Source organism: Nicotiana tabacum, chromosome 3, assembly GCF_000715075.1.
Source record: "Nicotiana tabacum cultivar K326 chromosome 3, ASM71507v2, whole genome shotgun sequence".
Lineage (NCBI taxonomy): Eukaryota > Viridiplantae > Streptophyta > Magnoliopsida > Solanales > Solanaceae > Nicotiana > Nicotiana tabacum.
Window position 1 is genome coordinate 136727246 of NC_134082.1, and position 22690 is coordinate 136749935.

Consider the following 22690-nt stretch of genomic DNA (forward strand, 5'->3'; position numbering starts at 1 on the left):
CCAACATTATGTTGAACAGTAAGAAGGGATTCAGAAAAACCAATATCGAGTTTCAATTTATATAAACCATCACTAAGAAAACCAGAACCATAAAAAATAGCATTCTTATATAAATTGAAACATCCATTTCCAAACTTTAAATCAAATCCAGAAACATCAAGTCTTGAAAGAGAAATCAAATTTCTAGAAACTGAAGGTACATAAAGAGTCTGTAATAGATCAAGGTGATGTCCAGTCTCTATGATCAAACGATAAGTCCCTATGCCTTCAATTGGAGCTTTCATACAATTTCCCATGAACAATAAATCCTTATTTGGATTTGTAGTTTGGATCGTAAGGAATCCCTACAACGTAGTAGATACATGAGCAGTTGCACCAGAATCAAGCCACCAAGTATTATTAGGAACTTCTACTAAATTTGATTCGAAACATACAAAAACACTAATTGTACCTTTCTTTTCGAACCAAATTTTACGTTTCAGGCAATCTTTCTGATAATGTCCTTCATTGTTATAAAAACGACATGTATCTGCCTTATGTTCCTTGTTAGCATCCTGTTGAGCTTTAGCAGGTGCTTTCTTCTTCTTGAACTTGTTAGCCTTCACTTTAAGTCCTTTACCAGCTCCTTGATCCATGAGGTTAATTGAATGACTCCCTTGTTTCTTAAGTCTAGACTCCTCCAGAGTAAGCATACTGGACAATTCACTAACATTCCACTTATCCTTAATAGTGTTATAGTTAATTTGAAAAGGTCCATACTCAGGAGGCAACGAGTTCAGAATAAACTGAACCAAGAAGGAATCATCCACTTTCATCCCCAAGGTCTGAAGTCTTGCTGCAATGTTAGTCATCTCGATGATATGATTTTTCATACTACGCGACCCATCAAACTTTATGGTCGTGAGTTCAGCCATTAATGTACCAGCGAGAGACTTATCTGCAGAACAAAAACGTTCTTCCACAAACTTCAGGTATTCCCTGGCACTTTCTATTTGTGGAATAGTACTCTTAATGTTGTTGGCAACATTCATTCGCATAAACATAAGGCTTAGACTGTTAGAGCGTTCCCATGCTTTATGGAAAGACTTCTCATCCGCACTGCTCGAATCAGTAATGGCAGCGGGCTTATCATTTAGCAGAGCCAAGTCAAGATCCATCACACCTAAGTGGAACTGGACTTGTTCACGCCATTCAGAGAAGTTCAATCCGTTGAACACAGTAACAGACGAAGCAAGCGAATGAAAAGGAATAGCTGCAAAATAGATAATACATGCTCACCAATTAATATGGATTCAACAAAACAGTTAAAGCATATCGCAATTCTCCTTTGGGTAAATGCTCGAATCAGTAATGGCAGCGGGCTTATCATTTAGCAGAGCCAAGTCAAGATCCATCACACCTAAGTGGAACTGGACTTGTTCACGCCATTCAGAGAAGTTCAATCCGTTGAACACAGTAACAGACGAAGCAAGCGAATGAAAAGGAATAGCTGCAAAATAGATAATACATGCTCACCAATTAATATGGATTCAACAAAACAGTTAAAGCATATCGCAATTCTCCTTTGGGTAAATACTACGACACACTATCATAATTTAAATGTCATTTAGTCTTTAATAGGTAATTAAATATTTTTTAACCAAATATATATGCCATCTTTGGACAGACAATATATATTTGACTAAGAATATTAATTTACCTCATTATATTCACTATTCATAGAATAATTGATACACCTTTGGGTAAATCCTTAAGTTCTAGCAATAGTGAAAATTAATTTATCCACTAATTTTTAATTATAGGCATTTCATTAATTTCATGGAACTACAATTTTATGCATGCATACTTTTGATTAACATACTAGTTTGGCCACTTTGACGACTAACAAACTATATAAACATAAATGCACATATAAAATAGAGATTATAAGATTTTATGCATGTGAATACTTTAAACAATCTTGTTTGATCACTTTGGTGACTAACAAACTATATACACATTAATCACATACATAAAATAAAAATAATAAATGAGTTTATCAATTTACTAACCAAAATACATTATATGGCCCGAAACAAGAAATACTTTATGGCAAAGAAGAACTTAACAGTAAGCTAAAACATAACGGCAATTTGATTGGACAAATTACGGCTTCTAACGAACATAAGTAATTCAACTTAACAAAATCACCCAATGAAATTCAATAATGTGTTGAAGGCCTCTTTTCGTTATTGCAGATACACGACTCCAGAACAAGCTAAAACAATTCATGACTCAAGTTCGTAATATTTGACTTAACAACTTAGTTCATATAGAAGTAGAGTTCACATAAATTTTTTAAATTAACACATGACTTACATCATCAGAGGAATGAATTTAATGGGGATAAAACACAGAATTTCAAAACATGAAGTTCACTTACATAATATGGTACGTTTACGGGACTAAAGAACCGCTCTTAAAAGTTGGTCACGGACCAAAATAGAATTAATAGGGTTATTCTATAGCCGTCATTCACATCATGATAATAAGCTTACTTTTATATTTAATTCAAGGGATCAAATAATTTCCAATCACTTGGAGCAATTCTATCATGAAGACTTCCTCAGTAGACAAAAGCAGAAGAACGTAAAGCTTTGCAATGTATTTTTATGAAGATTACCAGTTCTAGTTCCAGGCTTGATACCACATGTAAGCATAAACTTTAATTCATATTAGGATCTTGAACATGATAATCTTACATATAATCGTCATAGAAAACATACCTGAAGCGGAATCCATTATCTTGAAGTAGAAGCGTTAATCGGTGAATTGGTTTCTTGCCCCTTGCCCCAGCTTTCGTTACCGCCGCCTTTAGTGATGGAAGAAAGAAAATAAAATACGGTAAACCTAATGGGTGGGGAGAGGCCCAATTTATAGAGGTTCCCACTTAATCTGGTACGTCCATCAAGTAACTAATCAGACGGATGAGATTTGATAATTAATTAAACATTAGTTATGGGCTTAATCTATTGGGGCCACATACACGTAGGAAAATAACTTACAGAACCTACGTGTTTTCATGGGTTTACTCAAGCATTGTTTCATCATCTCTACCTAGTTAGGATAGTACCTGAGTTCCTAACCATTAGAAAAGGTTATGAAGGTCTACACAAGAACGTCATGTACCAACTAGATTAAATTTAATGGTACAAGATGATGTATCAAATGAGGTTGATCATAATGATGATGACCCTAAGACCTATGAAGAGGCTATACAAAGTTCTGATTATGAGAAATGGCAAAAGGCCATGGAATCCGAAATGGAATCTATGAAGGAAAATAAAGTATGGACTTTAGTTGAACCTTCAAAGGATATAAAACCTATAGGTTGTAAATGGATTTTTAAGAAAAAGATTGGAGCAGACAGAAAGATGGAGACCTACAAAGCCCGTCTTGTTGCCAAGGGATATCATCAGAAAGAAGGAGTTGACTATGACGAGACGTTTCTCTCCCGTGGCAATGCTCAAATATATTCGGATTTTGCTTGCTATAGCAGCATACTATGATTATGAAATATGGCAAATGGATGTGAAAACAGCTTTCCTTAATGTTAAGCTAGAAGAGGATGTGTACATGACACAGCCTGAATGTTTCACATCTTCGTCTGATCATAATAAAATTTGCAAGCTACAAAGATCCATTTATGGACTAAAGCAAGCTTCTCGAAGTTGGAATATTCGCTTTAACAAGACAATTGAAAAGTTCAATTTTGTTAGATGCAAACAAGAACCTTGTGTGTACAAAAAGGTTAGTGAGAGCACACTATATTCTTAGTGTTGTATGTTGATGATATATTGCTCATAGGTAATGACATACCGACATTGAAAAGTACCAATATTTGGCTATCTGAACAGTTCTCCATGAAAGACTTGGGAGAAACAGCTTATATATTAGGAATAAAGATCTATAGAGATAGATCTAGGAAGCTGCTTGGACTTTCCTAGTCTTTGTATATTGATACCATCTTAAGGAGGTATAATATGGATAATTCCAATAGACACTGGAATTACTCTCAGTAGGGGGAATTGTCCTAAAACACCTGAAGAGAAAGAACACATGAGTAGGATCCCATACGCTAGTGCAGTGGGACTATCATGTATACCATGACATGTACACGTCCTGATGTGGCTTATGCATTTGGAGTGACTAGCCGATATCAGGCAAATCCTGGTGAGTACCATTGGAAGGTGGTGAAGATCATTCTTAAGTACTTAAGACGAACTAAAGACCAATTCCCCATCTATTGAGATTCTGAGTTGAAACTTGAAGGTTATACTGATGCAAGTTTCTCTTCAGATAGAGATGATAGCAAATCTATTTCTGGTTATGTATTCACCTTAAATGGTGGTGCAGTGAGTTGGGAAAGTTCCAAACAAGCTACAATAGCTGATTCAGTGACTGAAGCAGAATATATAGCAGCTAGTGAAGCTGCTAAGGAAGCTGTATGGATGAAAAAGTTCTTAACTAACTTAATGTGGTTCCTTCAATAGAAGGTGCAGTTCCATTGTTGTGTGACAACACTGGAGCCATTTATCAAGCAAAAGAACCAAGATCACACCAAAAATCCAAACACGTTCTGCGAAGGTATCACTTGATAAGAGAGATCATTGAACGTGGCGACGTCGAGATTCAAAAGGTTGATGGAAAGGAAAATGCTGCAGACCCATTCACTAAAGCTCTTGATGCAAAGGAGTTTGACAAGCACAAGTGAAAATTGGGAATGAAGTATAAGAGCGATTGGCTCTAGTGCAAGTGGGAGATTGTTAGGGATATAGTAGATATGCCCTAGATCCAATATCATATTTGATAATTTGAACATATTTTTGTGAACGTTATTTGATATATATAAAATATATATGGCATTTGATATTCTTTTATCATTGTTATTAATTGCTTGATTAATTTGATAAGGTCCTTGATTAAATTTTGAGACTTGACATTGTGATGGAGATCATGATAATGAGGGTAAAGTTTCTTATAATTTAATCTAAATTTGTTCTTGATCTTAGGATTATTAATTTGGACATTAGTAATCTGGTTAGATTAATATTTATGTGATCGTCTTTATGGGATAAAGATTAGTTGATCTCATCAACTAAATTACATATATATATGATGCATATAGAGGTATGATTATTGAACCGACTCATTGGATAATTCCTAATGGTTAGAATTACCATAAACTGTCAATAGAATATTCTCTTGAAGAATGTGATGTAAAAGTTTCCTTTGACCTGAGATCGTCATAGTAATTGACAAGTTATTTATTGTGCTTTGATAACAGACACCTATGGCCCTAGTGTGATAGTTGAAAGGATATTGGATACGATTAAATGCTTGTAGAATTAGTGAATGATCAAGATGAAATCTGTCAACTCTTGGTAATGAGTTTAAGCTCCATGTTGTCATGAATTATAAACGACCAAATTAACATTGGCCAGGGCAATTGAATGAAAGAAGAAATGAGTTTCTTAGGTCATTTGATAGTCGATTATATTTGACATGAACACATAGTTGGTCGCCTATTAGGATTTGACAGTTGAACCATATCCTAGGGTGACTCAGAGCTATAAGGACAGAAGGAAATATTACTTTATTCTTCTACTGGTTCTTGAGAGTAAATTGTATACTTCATGTTATCCAGTCGTTAAGGAGTGTTGCTAGACGCCACCCTTGATTAATATATTAATATGATCAATTTACTACCAGCTTAGTATTGAACCTATGGGGTCGCACACTAACGAGTGTTCTGATCTTTGCTAAAGGATTAATTATTTTATTGTTTGGTAATTAAATTAAAGAATTTGATTAGTCAAATAATTTAAATTATTAGTCCAAATGAAATATTATTATATTCTTTGCTAGCACAGAGGATATAATTAATATTGTGAACAAATTAAAGTTTTCTATTGTAATAGGAATGTTAAACTATATCTCTTGGTTAAAATATATGTATATATATATGTGATATATATAATTAATACTTATTTATATAAGAGATGTTATATAAAATATTAAGGAAAAAAAAAGATCATGGAAACTTTGTTAAGTGAAATCCAATTGGATTTGGATTCACGTCAAAGTTGTTCGCCCGCTATTATACCCATAAGGTATGGGATTGTACTAAAAATATGGAAAGGTCCAATTGTACAATTGGACTGATAAATCACCGTATTTATTTTTCCTAGACCTAATGGGAACAGTTGGTTAGTGATATTACTATCTAATAAGAGGGAAAGCAAGGAGCTCTCCGTCAATATGCCTGCCTGGCGTAGGGGTATTTTTGGAATTGCTGACTTTCCTTGCTGAGCTGTATTGCAATGTCTGGTCTAAAGACTTGACTTTTTGCTGAAATATCAGCATTATTTCTTCTAATTCTCACTGTATCCTTGTACGGGTAATAGATTGAATTGCAGCAATTTTTTGAGTTTCATTTTGCCCCCTACTTTTGCTTTTTTTAACAGTAAATGTACTTGTACATTTTTGTAAATCCAACGAATAGTACAGCCTTGTTTCAACATCCAAAAAGGCATTAATATTGATGATGTCACATGAAAGTGACACATGCTCTCATAAATTCACAAGTGTCTCTAACTTATAAGTACTACTATCTTTTAGTACATGTTGTCATGACCCGGCACATCATCATGCCACGTAGGTGATACTTGACATATATTTTTGCCATATGGAATGGTTATATAAGTTAGAGATTAGATCTTGGTGGAATATTCTAGAACTATAGAGAATTTCCTTGGAAATGTTCTAGATATTTATGCACTTGTAGGAAAGTTCTAGAAAAATATAGAGGTTTCCTTAGGAATACCCTAGAACCCTATAGAATTGTTAGGAAAGTCCTTCGAAGATTCTAGCTATGTAGAATATTCTAGAGAATGACTTATTTATAAATACGGAAGGACTTGTAGAACAATTATTATTTACATACTAGTGTATATATATGAATTGATCATCCAAATAACGTAACCAACAGTAGTTCTTCGGAAGAACTGCACCAAGAGATATTTTGACAAAGCAAATTATTTTCTTTTTTACGTACTTGGCTGAAAGTTTTTGAGAAAATTTCAGCACTATATATTTTCGTTCAATTTGTTCGTGAGTTTCATTGATCAAAGAGTTGATAGTAAGGATCAGTCTCGGTGTGGATACACATAGAGTCTTCGCACTATCGAAGAAATTTTGAAATGAGACTCGCTTCACTAGGTACGTCTTAGATCCGATCTTTGACATGTAAATAAATTTTAAACACTAAAAGATCTGCCTAGGATTGTTATTATCTTCCGCTGCGTGTTACGAACACCTATACGCAATCCTTCAGTGGTATCAGAGCCGTGGTTTATTGTATCTAAAATTTATTTACGAAATATTTTATTATTATATTTGAAGAGTTCAAACCATAATACATGTGTCTTATGCAATAGTCAAATCGTGAATGTTGATATTATTTTATTGTGGATAAAATATTTATTCATATAACTATTGAGATAGTTTATAACTTGAATTTGAAAATTTGTATTAGATACGACGGGAATCTACAATGGTTACATGATTCTATTGTTATTAGTTCATGAGATATTAATTAATAATGATATTCTGGCATGAATTACTTTTTTGTGATATATGTGATATATAGATTAAACATGTTAGAAGAATGTTGAATTTCGTTTTTATGTCACGTGCTTGATCGTTACATAATTTTGAATTATTTATTACATGTGATGTAAATTAATTTAGGACTAAGCATGTAGACAACTTGAACTAAATTCACATGCTATAAAAGATTTGATCTTTATGTTATTAAAAACTGTTTTAGTAACAACTCCCTCTTACTAAACTTTGAGTTCTTAAATAATAAAGTATAAGATATTTTATTATAAAGCTATCCCACTACAACAAAAAGGGGCTTTAGCGGCAATATAAAAGGGCTTTAGCGGCAATAACAATAACCGCTATATCTTTTACTGGCCATTGGTATTTTGCCGCTGAAGCTGGGATCGACAAAGCCTTTAGCGGCCTTTCTCACAAAAGCTGGTAAAAGGTACAGTTTATTACCGCTAAAAATTATTATCTTTAACGGCAATTATTTGCCGCAATAATAATGGCTACTAAATCCAATCCAAAATGGTTAAGTATACTCCTTTAGCATCCATTTTTATAGCCGCTAAATTTAAAATAATTGCCGCTAAAAGTTCACATTTTTAACGGCAATTATTTTATGGCAATTAAAATGGCCATAGTATCTTTTCTGAAAACATCTTAGTTTGCCCTTTTAGCGTCCATTTTAATGGCTAATATGTCTAACTAAATTTCTGCTAAAAGTCAATATCTTTAACGACAACTATTTTCCAACAATTATAATGGATGCAATACCCTTGTGAAAATATCTTAATTTACCCTTTTATCGTTCATTTTATAGCTGGTATATCCAACTAAATTAGCGGTAAAAGTCACAAGAGGCAACAACAATAGTTTTGCCACCATTAATAATAGTTACTACATTCATCTAGAATATGACCCAAATAAGAAAATATATTAATAGCAATTCAAAAAAATATATATCTTATTAAATCTTAACAAACAAAAAAGAAGTACTAATCAAAAATATTAATGTCACAGTAACTTAAAAAATAAACTTATATTTTTTGAACTAAATAGCTAATATCATTATATAAGTAATCCAGACGAATGATAGTCTTTAAATGATTTTGCAACTTTTCATCATTTTGAAATCTTCCTCTCGCTAAATTATCGAACATCATATTGTATAACCTGAAATTATCAAAAATAATAGTGTCAAAAAGATAAAATATAATATGAAAAATTATCTTGAATATTCCATCATTGTCAGATTCTTTGTCAGCCAACTCCCTCACCTAACATCTATAAGCAGAACCAACTTTATAGATCAATATGCGAACAAAAAAAATGTAGTCATCAAACAATTAAAGAGTTTCTTTCTTTATTATGATAGAGAAGAAAAATATAAAAGCAGAGTATTAGCTTGGAGAAGTAAAAAGAAGTTGCACACCTTCTTTTCCTTAAACATGGATACTAGATTATGCTTACATGCTATTAATGAATCTCCCAAATACGTGACAGAAAATTATGTACATTAACCTCGACAAAATATTAGGCATAATCATATTGTATGTGTCACAAATAGTTAAAATTAAATTTCAATAGAAACTATAGCTAACTTAAGAATAGAAAATAACTATAACTTCAAGAGTAAGTCCTATGGACCATACAACATGATACTCATGAAACCTTCATACGACAAATATGAAGCTAAGTCCAAACATAAGATCTACTACATGACGTAAAATTTGTTAGCGAGTAGAGATGAGCTACGTGTGTCACGCCCCTTTTTTAACAGAACTTTCACTAAACCCTCTTAAAAATAAAAGAAATTTGTAAAGCTCAAAAGGGTTTTTAATTAAAAAAAAGTGACAAAACATTGTGTTTAAAAGGAAATAATTCAGAGTCGCCACCTGACATTTGATATCGATGTGTCAGGTCACCGTTTTATTCTAAAAATAATTTTTTCTTTTCAAAACACTTGAGACTCCAAAACTAAATCTACACCAGAGATTCGGGTAAGGGGGTTCGTTTGACTTGGGGAGAAGGTGTTAGGCACTCCCCAAGTCCCGTAACTAGTACGGTTGCATACTCGATCAAGTTGGTTTTTAAAATATTCAAGTTGAGGTAATGACACACAAAAAGAAAATAAACAATCAAAAGAGGCTCGAGGTCGTCCCCACCTAAATGAAAGAAAATTAAAAGAAAAAAAATTAAAGTTCTAAATTATCCTACGCCTATTTCTTCTACGATGTTCGCCACAACCTCCAATTACAAATACTTCGGGGCATTCCCCAGAATAAAATATATACAAATCCTTCGGGGCATTCCCTGGATAAATTTAACTAAGGGAATGACCTATCGCCTCAAAACTAACCAAAATTCTAAGGTTTGCCTACCCAAGTGTGGTCGGCCTAAAACATGCTCCTAGCGATAGACAAGTAATAAAAGCGATAAATATTACAATTCTAATTTTGCTTCGTTTTAACGCAACATCCCACGACCTACTTTATCCAATTTCAACATTTTACACCAAATATCTGTTTTCAACATATTAATTTGCAATAGCAATGATATAAGCACATAAACATGAAGATTAAGGGAAAGACAATAGCATGCTTGAAACAGAATCCCATTCACGCTCAAAATTCAAGTAGGATGAGAAATGGACCTTACTGTCAAAATCTTTCAATTCCGGATTAACAAAAGAACACCCAACAATGAATCATCAGCAAATCTTTGAACGAGCAATTGGACACGCGACCAAAAACTTCGATCAGCAACTCAAATTACAAATAGAGCCAGCGACCGAAATCCGGACATCAACCTCGAATAAGACGTCTGCTAAACTCTAACTCAAGAAATAAATGACTTATTTTATGGGTGTTAATTAGTGCTTTTGGAAAAAAGGTTTGTGAGCAGCATTAATGGAGTTTTCCGGGGAAAGAACAGTGATTGCAAGTGGTCTACATAGTGTGATTTTGGCTAATGGAGATGTAATTTAGTGAAAAATTAATGAAGAGGGTAAGAGTATTTGGGGATTGATTTCTATGGAGCAAATCGTTCCTCTTCTTCTTACTGTGCGCGTGTATGTATGTCGCGACTATCAGTTGTGGAGAAGGTGATTGGCAGCTGATGGTGTTTCAAGGATGGGATGGAGGCGGCTGTCTCTTGTCTAGTTCAAGACTAGGAATTGAAAACCTTTTTTTAGGGTTTCTATAATTGGGTATTTTATATGAAGGTGGGAAGGGGTGATGACCATCGGATTAGAAGGAAATAGATGGCTAGGATTAAATCTTGCACATAAACGGGCTAATGGGTTGGGAAGAATGGGCTAAGAACAATTGGGTTTAAGGTAAAAGAAATGGACTCACACCCTTGAGCCTACAAATTTTCTTGTTGGACAAAGACAAACTCAAAAATCCTACCAAAATATTAATTAAACTTAGTTAAGTAAATAAACAAAATTTTAAAATGAAACTACTTTTTTTGTATTTTCGAATGTTATAACAATAAAGTAAAAAGTAAAGAAAATAGGTTAAAGTCGGGATAAAATTAAGATACCATGAATAAAAATATACTAATTGATCTTAAACTAAAGATAAAAATATAGAAAAGCGATAAATACGATAAATAAAACTATTTTATGTTTTTTTTATGTCTTAGGACTAAAAGTAAAAAAAAGAGATGCAAAAAGATTAAAATTATATTAAAATAAAGTCAAGTAAATATTTTAAAAATATTAAAATACTAAAAACTTTAAAATTTGCGCGGGTCAAAAATTACGTACTTACAGCTGCTCCTCTTTGCTCGTAAACACGAAGAGTTTCCGGAGCAAAGAACAATAAGCAACGTAATTGATTTATGACCCGACGCTTATACAAAAGAAAATAAAGATGGCTAAAAAGATTGTGACCGAGCCCTGGTATCTGAGCTGCCTACATATCCTTGGCTATAAAGGAATCAGGCCACGTGTAGTTCAGAAGTGAGAAGGATGATGGAGTACCGAGGTGGAGAGTCGAGTGAAGTGCCATCGAGGTTCTGGTCCGCGGTTCCTTCCATGACATCAAAAATAAAAGAAAAAATTACAGCAAAGTTAAAGAAAAATACAAGATCCTATCTACTTCTTGTATTGAATCTTCCTTGAATCTCTATTTGATCTTCAACATGAGACTGAAAAGTGGACCCTGTTCTTCAGGCGGGCTCCTGATGCTTCTTAAATTTGCGAATTGAAGTAAGTCTGAAATGAATTCCCTTGTTATCCAGGTGAGTGCCTGATTACCAAAACTTGAAACTATTTTCCCTCGTTATCCAGGTGGGTGCCTGATTACCAACAACTTGAATTGTATTCCCTCGTTATCCAGGTGGGTGCCTGATTACCAACAACTTGAATTGTATTCCCTCGTTATCCAGGTGAGCGCCTGATCACCAACAACTTAAATTGTATTCCCTCCTTATCAAGGTGGGCGCCTGATATTACAACAAAACAGACAAAACAAAAGAAATTTTTCTGCCCCAGTTTGGGATCTAGGCATATTTGTGAGTGTTAATCGGATCATGTTACCTATAGAGCTCTAAGAATTCAAAGACTAAATCCCATTATCCAGGAGGGTCCTGAAAACTTCGAATTAAACCTCCTCTAAAACTTAAAACTAAATCCCATTATCCAGGAGGGTCTTGAAAGCTTTAAAACTAAGTCCCATTATCCAAGAGGGTCCTGAAAAATTTAAAAACTAATTCCCATTATCCAGGAGGGTCCTAAAAATTTAAATTAAATCCCATTATCCAGGAAGGTCCTGAAAGATTTAAATTAAATCCCATTATCCAGGAGGGTCCTGAAAATTTAAATTAAATCCCATTGTCCAGGAGGGTCCTGAAAATTTAAAAATTAAATCCCATTATCCAGGAGGGTTCTGAGAACTTTTTTTAAAAAATTAAATCCCATTATCCAGGAGGGCCCTGAGAATTTAAAAACTAAATCCCATTATCCAGGAGGGTCCTGAGAATTTAAAAACTAAATCTCATTATCCAGGAGGGTCCTGAGAATTTAAAAACTAAATCCCATTATCCAGGAGGGTCCTGAAAATTAAAAACTAAATCCCATTATCCAGGAGGGTCCTGAAAATTTTAAATTAAATCCCATTATTCAGGAGGGTCCTGAAAATTTTAAATTAAATCCCATTATCCAGGAGGGTCCTGAAAATTTTAGAAACTAAATCTCATTATCCAGGAGGGTCCTGAAAATTAAAAACTAAATCCCATTATTCAGGAGGGTCTTGAAAATTTTAAATTAAATCCCATTATCCAGGAGGGTCCTGAAAATTTTAAAACGAACTTACCTGAGTCATGCTCTCATCTTTGAGGATTCTGAATAGAATTTCTTGCTCCCTGAACCATGCTTTTCCATGGGAGGTCCCTGTGGATTTCAAAAAATTTCTTGCCCCTGTTTCAGACAAATAGAATCTTGTTAGTTTGAAAATGTGCTGGTTAGTTTGTGGCATCCTTGCTGAGTGTCTGCTTTCGCCACTGCCATGCTTCATTCTGATTAGCTGCTTCGGGCTAACAAGAAGTTGTTTGACCTTTTGATTAGAACTGGACCACAAAACCTCTGCATGACCTGAATCTCTCACACTCACTTGTTGCATTGTGTTTTTATTTTGAAAGTTGTTGAACCTTTGTATTTTCTCAAAATTCAAGATTCACTTGATTGCTTGAACCTCAGTTATCACCATACTGCTTACTCTAAATCAAGTCAATTGTGATGTGCCTGGCCGGACTCCGCTTTGTGCAATTTAGAAGCTGGTAGTAGGCTTTGAAATCCTTTCCTGCTTGTTCAACAAGGGCTGACTCAAAAGATAAACATAAAGATAGACTCAAAGATCAAAGTAAAATGATTTTTGACAAAAGGAACAAAGGAAAATTTTGAGCACAGATGACTATACGAAGAAGAATGAGAAAAGAGGACTTATATGAGGGAAACATCCGGCTTCAATGATCATGACATGCATTTAGGATTGATCAGCCTAATCCGTCCAACCAATCATACTTTCAGTTCATGTCCTGTCTTCATACTTCAAAACCGGGCTTTCACCGATCCAAATTCTCTATAAAGTCATGAGCCTCATTCGACTTGTAGTGCCCCAAAGGGTTTTCACCAACAAGCCTCTTTTATTTGTTCATCTCTCAACTCACCATCTCCTTATGGTGCCTGCAAGGGTTTTCACCAATAAGACTCTCTCATTTTAAATTTTCTCAGCTCACCATCACCTTATGGTGCCCGTGAGGGTTTTCACCAATAAGACACTCTCATTTTAAATTTTCTCTCAGCTCACCATTGCCTTACTGTGCCCGTGAGGGTTTTCACCAATAAGAATCTCTCATTTATTCAATTTTCCTTTGTCCCCATGATCAAAGTGTTACCCATGATGTAAATCATTCCTCTGTCTCGCTTGAAAAGGCATCCTCAAAGATTGATCAGAAGGTTTTTTTTGGACCGTAATGTAGGCTTTTGGACAGGGTTAGAAAGAAAGGGTGGCATGAAGGCTCAAACTAATTTAAGATGAAAAAGGGGTTAAAATTACAACTTTTGGAATCAGATCTTTTCAAAACCCAAACTTATGCCCCAGTTTCTTTGGGTTGGGAAATTTTAATTTCTATTTTGATGGGACCGAACCGTAAGGCTGCCTACGTATCCTTAAAAGGAATCAGGTCGAACGTAGTTCAAAAGGAAGTTATTTGCTTTTGTTGCTTTTCTTTTCTTTTTTATTTTTTCTTCTTTTTTTTCTTTTTTTTCTTTTTTCTTTCTTTTTCTTTTTTTCTTTTCTTTTTCGTTTTTCTTATTTTCACTCATTCATCATCATTTTTTCATTCTCTACTTCAACTACTGATTCCAAAAGAGGGGTATGAAAGAAAATAAATAAGGCCCAAAAAGGATAACAAAGGATAAAAGTATTCGAGTAGCAGAACAAAATGCCCTCGTCATTTCAACTTTGAACAAGCCAAGTACAAAATACAACTGACAGTAAGCAAAGAAATCATACATAGTACCTCTTAAATGCATCAGAATTAATAGCCATATCTACACATTTGCCTTCTATGTCTGTTAAATACAAATCATCATTGGGCAACACTCTTGTCACTATTAACGACCCCTGCCATTTTGGGGCGAACTTGCCTTAGCTTCAGCCTGCTGAGGAAGGATGCGTTTCAATACCATCTGGCCCACTTCGAATTTTCGAGGACGCACCTTTTTATTGTATGCTCTTGCCATTCTCTTCTGATACAATTGAGCATGACATACTGCAGCCAACCTTTTCTCATCAATCAAACTCAACTGCTCTAGCCGGGTTTTGACCCACTCATCATCATCAATTTCAGCTTCTGCAATGATCCGAAGGGATGGGATCTCAACTTCTGTAGGTATAACTGCCTCAGTTCCATATACCAACAGATAAGGAGTTGCACCTACTGAAGTGCGAACAGTAGTGCGATAACCCATTAAGGCAAAAGGCAACCCTTCATGCCACTGCCTAGAACCTCGAACCATCTTACGAAGTATCTTCTTTATGTTCTTGTTAGCAGCCTCAACAACTCCATTTGCCTTGGGGCGATATGGAGTGGAGTTCCGATGCATGATCTTGAATTGTTGGCATACCTCTTTCATCAAATGATTAATGAGATTAGCAACATTGTCTGTGATGATCACCTTGGGAATTCCGAACCGACAAATGATATTTGAATGAACAAAATCCACCACCGCCTTCTTGGTCACGGACTTGAAAGTTACAGCTTCGACCCACTTGGTAAAGTAATCAATGGCCACCAAAATAAACCTATGCCCGTTTGACGCTGCCGTCTCAACAGGTCCAATGACATCCATGCCCCAAGCAACAAAGGGCCAAGGTGCAGACATTGTGTGTAACTCAGATGGGGGATAATGAATCAAATCACCATGTACCTGGCATAGATGACACTTGCGAACAAAACTGATACAATCCCGTTCCATGGTGAGCCAATAATAACCTGCTCGAAGTATCTTCTTTGCCAAGACATACTCGTTCATGTGCGGCCCACAAACTCCAGAATGCACTTCGGCCATGATAGTTGAAGCTTCTTTAGCATCTATGCACCTCAACAGTCCTAAATCTGGAGTCCTCTTGTACAAGATTCCTCCACTCAAAAAAAATCCACTATCCAGACGTCGAATGGTCCTCTTTTGGTCACTTGTAGCATGTACTGGATATACCCCCGACCTGATGTATTCTTTGACATCGTGGAACCAAGGTTCGCCATCGATTTACTCTTCCACCACATTACAATAAGCATGTTGATCATGGATTTGGATGTGCACGGGGTCGACATAAGCCTTGTCCGGATGATGTAACATTGATGCCAGAGTGGCCAAGGCATCAACAATCTCATTATGAATCCTGGGAATATGTCTAAATTCAACCGACCTGAACCGTTGACAAAGATCATGCAGACACTATCGGTACGGTATGAGCTTCAAATATCGAGTCTCCCATTCTCCTTGAATCTGATGAACCAACTTCTTACTGAGATAATAGATTGCTTGCTCCTTCTTTCCCGTGATGTCATGTTAACCCAATATACAGCTAAAAGAATTATCCAAGACTGTCAAATAGAGTAAAGGTCTTCTAGGCTCTGGTGGGACCAGCACAGGTGGATTCGACAGGTACCTCTTAATTTTATCAAATGCTTCTTGACATTCGTCAGTCCACTTGACTGTAGCATTCTTCTTCAGCAGCTTAAAGATGGGCTCACAGGTTGTCGTGAGCTGAGCAATGAACCTGCTGATGTAATTTAACCAACAAGCAAACTCATCACCTCTGTTTTGTTCTTTGGCAGTGGTAACTCTTGAATGGCTTTGATCTTCGATGGATCTAACTCAATGCCGCGTCTACTAACCACGAATCCCAGCAGCTTCCCCGACGGGACACCAAATGCACATTTCGCTGGATTGAGCTTGAGGTTATACCTGCAGAGTCTTTGGAAAAACTTCTTCAAATCCTTAAAATGGTCAGACTGCTTCTTTGACTTTATAATCACATCATCTACATAAACCTCGATCTCCCTATGTATTATGTCATGAAATATGGTGGTCATCGCCCTCATGTAAGTTGCCCCAGCATTCTTCAAATCAAATGGCATTACCCGATAACAGTATGTTCCCCATAGCGTGATGAATGCTGTCTTTTCTGCATCTTCCTCATCCATCAAGATCTGGTGATATCCCGCGTAACAGTCCACAAAAGACCCAATCTCATGCTTGGCACAATTATCGATCAGAATTTGAATGTTCGGCAATGGAAAATCATCCTTTGGGCTTGCTTTGTTAAGATCACGGTAATCAACACAGACACTAGTCTTACCATCTTTCTTTGGTACTGGCACAACATTGGCTAACCAAGTGGGATATCGAGTGACCCGAATGACCTTTGCAGTAAGTTGCTTTGTGATTTCTTCTTTGATCTTCACACTCATATCAGTCTTGAACTTTCGCAACTTTTGCTTGACAGGAGGGTATGTTGGATCAGTTGGCAATTTATGAACTACCAGATCAGTGCTCAGGCCCGACATATCGTCATATGACCATGGAAAGACATCTTTGTACCCAAACAATGTTTTGATTATTTCCTCCTTAACTCACGGTTCTAAATGCACACTTATCTTGGTTTCCCTAACATCATCCTGGTCCCCTAAATTGATTGCTTCAGTCTCACTCAAATTAGGCTTTGGTTTTTCTTCAAATTGTTTTAGCTTTTTACTGATTTCCTCAAATGCTGCTTCTTCATCATATTCTATTTCATCATCATATTCTACTTCTTGGATTGTTATTTCAGAATTAGATTGGCTTTTAAGACTCGGCTGAAAACTCTTCATGCATGTCATGTCACTGCAACCAGCATAAAAAGAACTGTACAAAAGAAAAAAGAACAAAATAAAACACTATTAAAACTAATGGAAAACGGGAAATTGCATTTCATTGAAAATAAAAGGATAGCAGGGTTTGAACATCAAAACAAGCAAAAACAAAAAATCTGGATTACACCCCTGGAATAACCCAGATAACAGAAAGGAACACAAAGCAAACTACCAAAACTCCTTCCTGGTGGGGAGAGGAGTAGCTTCCCAATTGCTAAGCTTCACCTTTGGGCCAACAAGCTGCACATCTGCTTTACTAGATCTTTCACCAACTTCTACCATATTGACCTCTTCGAATAGACTTTGGAACCTCTTGATCAGCTCTTCATCAACATCGACCACAGGTTTTGGGATTGAGGAGGTTGGAGGCTTTTCGACTCCTGGCTTGACAAAATACTTAGAGATGTGTGGGATGGGCTTGGGGAGCGACCATACCTTCTGTTTCATATTTTTAACCCTTCTCACGTCCTTCTCTGTGGGCATGAATCCCAAACCAAATGTACCAAGATTCCTACTGTAATTTTCTCAACAGACACTGTTTCGAAAGTCTGATAGACCCAAGGTCCCTTATCATCTTCAGCTTCGATGAACGGAACAATTGTATCATTACAGGCTGACAAGTCCTCATCACCGTGCACAACTATTTCCTGCGTGTTCCATTCAAACTTCACCATTTGGTGCAGAGAAGAGGGGACTGGCTTAGTAGTATATATCCAGGGCCTGCCTAACAACAGATTGTAAGTGACAGCCATATCTAACACTTGGAATTCCATAGTAAACTCAACAGGCCCTATCGACAATTCGAGCATTATATCTCCAACAGAATCTTTACCTCCCCCATCAAAGCCTCAAATACACACACTATTCAAGTGGATTCTTTCAGTACCAATCTTCAGTTTTTGCAGAGTAGACAAGGGACAAATATTCGCACTAGAGCCATTATCAACCAAAACCCTTGAGACAATAGAATCTTCACACTTCACTTTGAGATAGAGAGCTCGGTTGTGTTCTGTACCCTCCATAGGAAGCTCATCGTCCGAGAAAGTGATCCTATTTGCTTCGAAGATCCTGCCAGCTATCTTTTCCAAGTGGTTCACTATGATCTTATCAAGAACATGTGCCTCATTCAAAATCTTCATCAAGACCCTGCGATGTTCATCTGAATGTGTCAACAAAGAGAAAAGAGAAATCTGGGCTGGTGTTTTCCTTAATTGCTCCACAATGGAATAATCCTGCACTTTCATCTTTTTCAGGAACTCCTCAGCCTCTTCCTCAGTGACCGATTTCTTTACTGGCATTGGGATATCCTTGAATGTCTTGGCTTTTCTTAATTCTTCTGGGGTGAAACATCTCCCAGAACGAGTCAATCCTCCAGTTTCAATGACTTCTTTCTCTATTTCTTTTCCTTTGTATGTCACTATTACTTGTTTATAATTCCACGGAACAGCCTTGGCATCCACCATTAGAAGCTGGGTTACTGGTTTAATGATGATATGGGTAGTAGGATCCCCCTTCACAACTATGACAGGCTTACTTGAAATCCCTGGTACTACCACTTTTGAACTTTCCGGCTTTGCCCCGATATCTTTCGACAGCCCTTTCACGACCAACACTGGTGGTTTCGAATTGAGTGCGCTCGACTTTTCTGTCATCCCTTCAACTATCAAGGGCGTTGCTTTGGTAGAGTCTGGAGCTTTAACCAAATTGCTTTCACTGGCCTGAATCATCATGACAGACTTAGAAGACTTTTTGGGCTCCCCATCCTTGTGAACTATTCAATCATGTGCATCTCTACATGGGCTGGCAAAGGGTTTTGGTTGATGTTTGGTGCATCTGGGCTATGGACTACAATTTGGTTTGTATCAATGAGCTCCTGGATTGACCGTTTCAAATTCCAACACTTCTCTATGTCATGCCCTGGAGCATTAGAACAATAGGCGCATATTAGGGAATAATCGAGGTTCTTTGGAGGGGGGTTTGGTATCTTTGACTCAATCGGCCTCAAGACGTCCAACTGCCTTAACCTTTGAAACAGAATAGCATAGGACTCTCCAAGCGGGGTAAAAGTTTGTTTCCGCTGCTGCCTCTCTCTCCTATACTCTGGCCTTGATCGAAAATTTGAACCAGTGGGGTTTTGATAGGGTTGTGGGGGTGGATAAGTATTTTGTGGAGCTGGGTAGATATTCTGCGGAGCTGGAGCACACCATTGCGGGTAATGAGGGGGTTGAGCATATGACTATGCGTAGTAAACAAGGTATTAGGATGGCCTGGCTGAGTATTGGGGGTTTTGCGGGGAAAAGTAATGTTGAGGTGGATTATATGGAGCTTGGGCGTAGGCTTGGGGTCGGGGTCGAGGATGGATGTACTGATGAGGTGAACCCCTATGGCCATGCCATGATCCGGAGACAAACATAGCAACATCTTCCTTCTTCTTCTTGCCTAGCAAACTTCCGGTACCACTCTGGACTACTTGGGTGGTTGCTTTTATAGCAGAATAGCTCATGATCTTACTCGACTTGAGCCCTTCTTCCACCATTTCTCCCATCTTCACCACATCATTGATAGACTTACCAATGGCTGAGATCAAGTGGCCATAGTAAGTGGGCTCTAGGGCTTGAAGAAAGTATTTAACCTCTCGTCCTCTTCCATCGGAGGATTGACTCATGCAGCTTGCTCCCTCCATCGGAACCCATATTCTCTAAAGCTTTCACTGGGTTTCTTTTCCACCTTGGTCAGAGATAGGCGGTCTGGAACAATGTCTATATTGTACTAAAGGTGTCGGGCAAAGGCCTGAGCCATATCGTCCCAGGTGTACCACCTGCTGGCGTCCTGGCGGGTGTACCATTCTAAAGCTGCCCCACTCAGACTTTGGCTGAAGTATGCCATCAGTAATTAATCTTTTCCCCCGGCGCCTCTCATTTTACTACAATAACCTCTCAGATGAGCTAAAGGATCCCCATGTCCGTCATACAAGTCAAACTTGGGCATCTTGAACCCGGTAGGCAATTGGACATCAGGGAACAAACACAAATTCTTATAGGCCACAATCACTTGGTTTCCCAACCCTTGAATATTTCTCAATGATTGCTCCAGACTCTGTACCTTCCTAAACATCTCTTCTTGCTCTGCGTTCTTGGGTGGTTTGTCAGTTTCAACATGAGGCTCAAATTGGGGAGTGTAAGAGTAAGGATCTGGGACTTTGAAGGTGGGCTCCGGTGCATAGTAGTGGGCTTCTGTAGTAGGGAATGCGGGCTCACTAGAGGATCGGTGGAGGGTAGCTTGTGGAGGGGTACAAAAATAGGAGCAGATGTCGGAGCGGGGTATGAGGTTGTTTTGGCTGGCGGAGCATGAACAGTTTGGGCTGAAGTGCCGAGGTAGTTGTGGTAAGGGGTAAAGCCAGGAGCGTGTTGTGGGGAAAGATCAATGGTATTGGGCATCTGGGATTGAGAGAGTGGTGGAATGGAAGCAGAGTTTTCTGTATAGTTGGTAGGGAACGAGGGTGGAGGGTGTCCCTTAATCCAGGCTTGATACATTTCTGCCATCTGATGCCTTAACCTCCAGACCTCCTCTTGCAGTTCCGATTCCGACTCAACAATCTCCCTTGGTGGGTCTACAACTCCAATGTCTGTTTCCCTGCTAGCCATGACTATTTGACGCTTTGATCGGGTATTGTATGGATGACTTGCCAGGATGCCAACAAACTAACCACCTTCCTGAAACTTAATAGAGATAACAGAGGACAACAACACAAAACCACCATGTTAGCATTAGAGTATTTATCAAATAATAATATCACCTTACATGCAATGCACCTAGCAATGATTAACGGTTCTAAAATGGTTTCGAGGGTCGCAGGGTCATATGGCATCATCCCAATTTGCTCATTTCAATCCTTTCTTCTCTTTATTTTCCAACACCTCTTGTCACTCTTTTCTTTTTCTTTCTCTTTTTATTTTGAACTAAAAATGATTTGATCGAACCCGATGTAGGTTGCCTACGTATCATGTCCCTCATGAATCAGACCAAGCGTAGTTTTGAAGAAGTGGTGGAAAATAAATTGAAAACAAAATCTTTTTGGGATTTTCATTAAAATACAAAGGGAAATTCGATAATGAAAGACATGACAGACTCAACTACACTACGACAGACTCTGACACTACCTAAAGGACTCAGTACTTCTAGACAAGACACGAAAGTAAAAGACAACATACGACAATCTCAAAACACCTAAATAGAATGACTCCTCAAGCGGCTCCTGAATGCGACGGTCCTAGCTGGGATGATCCTGGGCTGTCCGTCATGCTCAAACTCTGTAACATGCCTCGTAAAGAAACACTGATGCTGGGAATAAAGGCCTTGGCGTGTGGCCCCGCATCCTGAAGGCCGACCCTAAACAAATACTGGCCATGCTGCTCCACGTTTGCTGCCAATCCCGCTAACTGAGACTTTATCAACTCAAGCTTATCCCAGGGATCTTGGTCCGATGCCTCCTCAAAATCATTTGTCTGAACTGCCCGACCCCTAAGTTGTGCTGGCAATGGGGTGCTGACCCCTAGCGGGACGGACTGTAACCAAATCAAGTACTCCTGAGTACACTTGGGCCTGCCGACGTCCTCTACTAATGTAGTTTTCTTCATCCTCTTTGCATTGTTCTAGTATTGCACATACTTGATTTCATCAGCCGCTTTTTTGCTAAAATTTATGATGTGCCTCCGAAGATTCAAAGTTGGATGCTCCTCTTGTCTTCTGCCCAATTGCCGCATTACCCTAACGGGAGTGTACGGTCTGACACACTTGAGTCCTATCAACATCAGGAAAGGCTGCATGAGGCACCCTACCAAGATATCATCCAAAGGTAGCCAAAGGTAAGCCCACAAAATATTCCCATTTGTCCTCAAACCGAGGAACTCAATCCAATCCGTGACACCTACTGGGTACGTAAACTTAGGAGATTTCGTCCTACGTTCGATGAATACCACCCGATCCCTCAAGGCACGGTCGATGGGACAAAGTAAGGAAGCGGTGTGCAAATGCTACATCATCCACAGCTGTAGCAAAAGGTTACTTCCCTCAAAATATCTGACACCTCCCCTAACCTCACTCAGGGCTC